This window comes from Acartia tonsa, chromosome 8 (assembly GCF_053477335.1).
Source record: "Acartia tonsa isolate MP-2025a chromosome 8, ASM5347733v1, whole genome shotgun sequence".
In the NCBI taxonomy this organism is placed as follows: Eukaryota; Metazoa; Arthropoda; class Copepoda; order Calanoida; family Acartiidae; genus Acartia; species Acartia tonsa.
This window is the reverse complement of record NC_137267.1, coordinates 29,634,180-29,640,179: the sequence shown is the minus strand read 5'-3', so window position 1 is coordinate 29,640,179 and position 6,000 is coordinate 29,634,180.

Sequence of the window (6,000 nt, the reverse complement as noted above, 5' to 3'; positions counted from 1 at the left end):
AAAGCTTTTTAAGCAAAACTAATTTTCAAAGATTTTTTTAAAATCGAAACAAAGCGGGTTTTTTTTCTAAATTAGATTCCTCTAATATACAAGCACATCCAACTATTCATAATAAAGGAAGAGAATGCATGTGGCTGTAAATACTCTTAATATAATAAAAAATACAAAAAAAAACATGTATTATGTATTACCAAAAGAGTACTTCCTAAACGCTTTAGATTTGTAAAGATATGAATCAAAATAACAATGTTTTAATATTCCTGCAGAAATTACATCAGAAATTACACAGAATTTAAACTTGCCACTTTACAGCTTTGCCCCTAGACTCTAGGGGAGGGTGGGGAATGACAGAAAAAAAGCCTAAAACCACACAAAGACATTTATAAAGATTCCTTAAAAATTACCACCAACTTAGACCAGAAATTTCTAGGATCTTCAGCTTTATACAAAAAACCTTACCACTTTATAGAATGGTCTTTTGAAGTAAGAAATGTTAAAAATTCATGTAATAGAATATTACTTTAACTTATTTTTTGGCTAACAAAAACATAAACTTCATCTTATAAAATCCTTGTATGTGTAAAAAGCCTGGAGCATTTTTATTCATCAAATATTGTCTTATCTTGACACAACATTTTAATGGGGAAAAACATTTTTTTACCTTTTTTGATGATAAACATTTTAGCCAAAAATAATATGATTTTGGTGTGTGATAAACAAAATAACAAAGATGACAACATTAATTAGACGATAAGACAAACGAACATTAACGGTTGTAGAGTGTCAGAACTTAATAATAAGCATAATAATAATTTATAAGTCTAAACAAAATTTTATATATATTTGTTGCAAAATGAGTAAATACGTGAAACTGTTTATAGAGAAGCTTAGCTTATGATATTGTACCTTGTTGTAAATAATTGTTACAGTAATCATCATGCAAAGTTTGATATCGATAGGACAATTTCAACATGCCTAAATTAACTATAAAAATTATGCATTACGACCATGTATTAAGTAATTAAGTAAAAGTCTCGCTTTTAAAAAGCAGAACAATTATGAAAAACAAATTGCTAGTGCAATGATTTGATTTAATTGGCTAAAAGATGGCTGATTTTTTTGTGAAGATTCTTCTAACCAATAAGCATCTTCTTTATAACTCACTTAACACACTTGTTCCGTCAGTCGGTTTGTTATTCTTTAGGAAGTATATTTTTTATTTGATTTATTTACACAGTTTTAATTTTTTCTAATTCTTGAAATACGATACTTCTGCAAACTGCGTTAAAGTCTCTTTTAAAACATTCTAATGGTTATATTATTACATGGATTTTACACCCGAACTAAATGTTCTCTAATAAAGTGAAATCACGAGTCCAACCTTCCACCATTTTACCCCATCCCCTCCCCCATACTGGATGAACAAACTGATCAATAAATGAGATTCATGTTATATTGTTGACAATTTTTTCCCTGTTATAATATCCACGTACATTATACATAAATTTCAATTCCCCTTTTCGACGATTTTTTTCAGTTTTTGCGTAATTTAATCAATTTCCGTTCGTAATTATTCGATTTTGTAAATTATTTAAACTTTCTATTTGTGTAAACCATTAAAATAAAAAGGTAAAAACATGAATGGTGAAATGAAATCGAGAATCGGGGTTAGACAAATATAAACATTGAAAGTTTTTTTTCTCAGAAACGTTGTTGTTACGAAATTCACAATAAAAATTAATCCTTGTTTGAAAAGTTTTTATATTGCTAGTTTGAAACACAATCTAGATTAATAAAGGTACCCAAAGTTTAAGCCAACATATGAGATAATGCGTTTGGTACTATGAGTACTTACAATTTAAAGTTCCCTTTCCCCCTTTTATTTTTTTTTATACAGATTATTTATCCAAATAAAAATCATCCTTATTTTTTTATTTGACCCTAGCCCCTCCTTAGTGTACCTCTAGTAGCCTCTAGGGGCGCAAACGCTAGTTTTGGATATACTTCATAATATTTTGGGCCCATTGTAGCCCATCTATTCATACAGGAAGTGCGAGTTTGGTCAAACAGTTAAACACAGGACATTAACTAATACCCTGGGAGGGAGGGGACATTGGACTATAAATTTTATAGTCAAGTTAGCTAAAAAAAATGATAGGGTATTATAACAGAAATGTCCAAACTCTAACGCCAACAAATTAAACCTTAAAAAGGGGTAATTATATTTATGGTCATTAGGAATATACATAAATATTTCGTCCATTGTCTTCTCCCTCAAGATCCTTGGTAATACCAAAGTTTACCAAGGGTAGTCCATGTTAGGAGTTTTATAAATTAAGTTCAGAAAATTAGCAGATATCATACTTTTTAATCAATAGGAAAAACAGTTAAACAAGGGGCGAATTTTTACACATTAGTATAAATTTCACTGATGTATTTACCAGTGACTTTTTAGTCCTATTTTATTTTTTATAATATATCTTTAGTCTTAGGTCGCATATTGGTTCCTTTTGGTGCGCGTCCATGAATTATTGACTTTAGCTGAAGTTTGTTATCTATTTCCAAACCTTAAGTATGTTGTCTTTGAGCTAAGTAAAACCAATAATAGTATAGTATGTTATAGTGGGGAAAGTGATTGAAATAAGTAGTTACTTAAGCGGTCATAATACTGATATTTATTCTAGGTCTAGTGACTTCATTTTATTATGCAGGGAATGATAAATTTAAATAGATCTCTAATGAGAAATTTTTGAGCCAACTATTAAAATAACGCAGTCTAATGTCCCCTACATCACATTTGTTCAGAATAAGAAAAAATAGTAGGTTGGGGAAGCAGATGTTATCTAAGTACTATACCTTATATCTGGGTTGATCTAACAAAGCCTAGCTTCGCCCCCAGCCTCACTCCGCTCCCTCAAGAAGCAAAAAATATTTCCAGATCTTAAATATAGGCTTTAGTAATCACTAATCAACTCATACATCCCACTTAGATATGTACATATAGATGTTTATATAGATTTCAGTAAATTGTTTTAGGAAAGGGTAAAAATAAATAAAATAACCATGGGAACGTTGATTATAATCGTGTTAGATTGTTTTGATTATTAATTTGATTTATTTTAAGTAACAGGTTCATAATTGATTAATTTACTGTGGTCATATAATCTGATTATTGTAAGAGGAGAGATAGAAAGATATCTAAACCCTAAATATATGTAAATTTTAGAAAAATCGCCACCTTAACAAAAATACTTTACTTTTTCTTTTTAAAGCCAAAATTAATATTACAAATTGATTTCTAAATGAACCGTTGAATAAGGTTATACTATTTTGAGAATGATCATCGTACAAAATGCCATGAATTAAAATTTTTTTAATTTACGACCTAGCAATTTTGAAGGAAGGGTTTTCGAAAATACTTTATTTTACTTTACATTTAGGCTATTGTGGTATGATACAATATAATTTTCGATTAAAACTAATGGTTGAAATGTTTGATACTTAATTTAAAGAAACCAGCCGATCTAATTTAATGTAAGTACCCAAACTTTTAGGCAAACGAATAAGAAAACTTGGTAATAAACTTTGGGTACCAGTTTAATTGACAGTCCAATGTCTCCTCCCTCCCTGGGTATAATATTTATTTGTCTAATTCATTAAGTCCACTTTTATGAATGGATATAGTAAAATGGAAATGGGTATTTATACAATTCAGTAACAAATATTCATTAGCATAGCAAAAAAGTAATTAGTTGGATAAATGACATTCAACCATCATTCCCCACAACGCTTTCTTTGACATATAGCATAGAACCTACCATTGATAATAAAAAGCTTACATGAAAATTATAAAATATTTGGTTGCAAGATTTATTTTCAACATCTTTAGTATGAATATATGGTTGGAAATATTTGAGTTTATCCCTAGAGCTTGCATACGTTCAAGACTTTTAGTAAGAAAGCAAGAACACGACAACAAAAGAAGAGAATTTAGGTAGTGTGCATTCCTTTCCGCAAATCTATCCCATCATAAAATCATAAGAACCGCAAAAAGAACAGAAAAAAAACAGTCACATTCACATTAATCCTATCTCATCATTGATCACTCCTTACATTTATTTACCACTATCGGCTGCGCCCCTAGAGACCTCTTGGACACTTATTGAGAGGGGAGGGGGACTACCCTCCACTCTCAATTTTAGCTTTTTAAAAAGTAATACTTTTTTGGTGGGAGGAAGAGGGTATTTTTTCTAGGTGCGATTTCTCTTTAAGGTACCATCCCCAAAACGGATGTAATATAATGATATGCGAAGGTGTTAGCACACCATTTATGTATCAAGTGGTCAATTTATTTATTTAGACACAATTCTAAATAAACATTATCAGGTAAATACAATCTGATACTCCCATAGATAGATAGATAGATAGATAGATAGATAGATAGATAGATAGATAGATAGATAGATAGATAGATAGATAGATAGATAGATAGATGGATAGATAGATAGATAGATAGATAGATAGATAGATAGATAGATAGATAGATAGATAGATAGATAGATAGATAGATAGATAGATAGATAGATAGATAGATAGATAGATAGATAGATAGATAGATAGATAGATAGATAGATAGATAGATAGATAGATAGATAGATAGATAGATAGATAGATAGATAGATAGATAGATAGATAGATAGATAGATAGATAGATAGATATATAGATAGATAGATAGATAGATAGATAGATAGATAGATAGATAGATAGATAGATAGAAGGTAAACCAAATGAAAATGATTAAATTGTAGATATAACAAGGATGACAACATCCATAAAAGCGAAGCTCTGAAACGATAGGACAAACTGACACTAACACTTGTATAATGTCAGAACTGAATAATCAGAATGCGAATGTATAAGAGTCAAAGCAAAATTGTAATTAAATTTGTTGAAAAACTGCTTGATACAGGATAATGATTATGGACATACTTACATTTTAGGACTTGATTATAGAGTTGCTTCGCTTATAATATTGTACTTTGTTGTCCCAGGAATCAGTATACCAAAAATCAGTCCAATCGGATAATTAGGTCACGTACAAATTTGTTGTTAAAAATGTAAAAAAAATCAACATGTTTAAAATGGACGTACGGACATTCTGGTAATGATTATAGAGTTGCTATGCTTTCTAACTCGTACCTAACTACTAAAGGAATCACCATGCAAAATTTGAAATCGATAGGACAATTCTAACATTCCTAAATAAACGAAAAAAACTATTTAAAAAAGTAAAAAAATCAACATGTTTAAAATGGAAGTACGGACATTTTGGTAATGATTATAGAGTTGCTACGCTTTCTAAATCGTACCTAACTACTAAAGGAATCACCATGCAAAATTTGAAATCGATAGGACAATTCTAACATGTCTAAATTAACGAAAAAAGCTATCCGTTACGGACGGACGGACGGACGTACGGACGGACCGACCCTAATTATTGAAAAGCTTCGCTTTTAAAAATTGATATATAGACAATTCAATAGATAGATAATTCAATAGATAGATAATTCAATAGATATTTCTCTCTCTAAACAAATATTAAAGTAAAAGTAAATAAAATTTGATACATCTATTGATAACACCAAAATAAACCCTTCAAATCAGGGGTACATGGATGGACGATAAATTAACTTTTCCCCTCAATCTACAATTCATAGAAATGCGTCTGAAGCTCGGAAACAACTGAACCGACTAGTTTTTGCTTTCAGGGATAAAAATAACAAATGTAAAAACAAATAATCACAAACCTATAGCCTAAAACCATCTAAATTTGTTGTAGAATAGTATTAAACTAACCCGGAACCTACATGAAGCTTCCTTAGAAGGGAAAAATCAATCAGTTTGGAAGGCAGCGAGATCTTTACGGACAAATAAAAATTTACTAATTTAAATATGCCTTTAATAGGATTAAAACGTTTATGAGCTGTAATTATTTTATT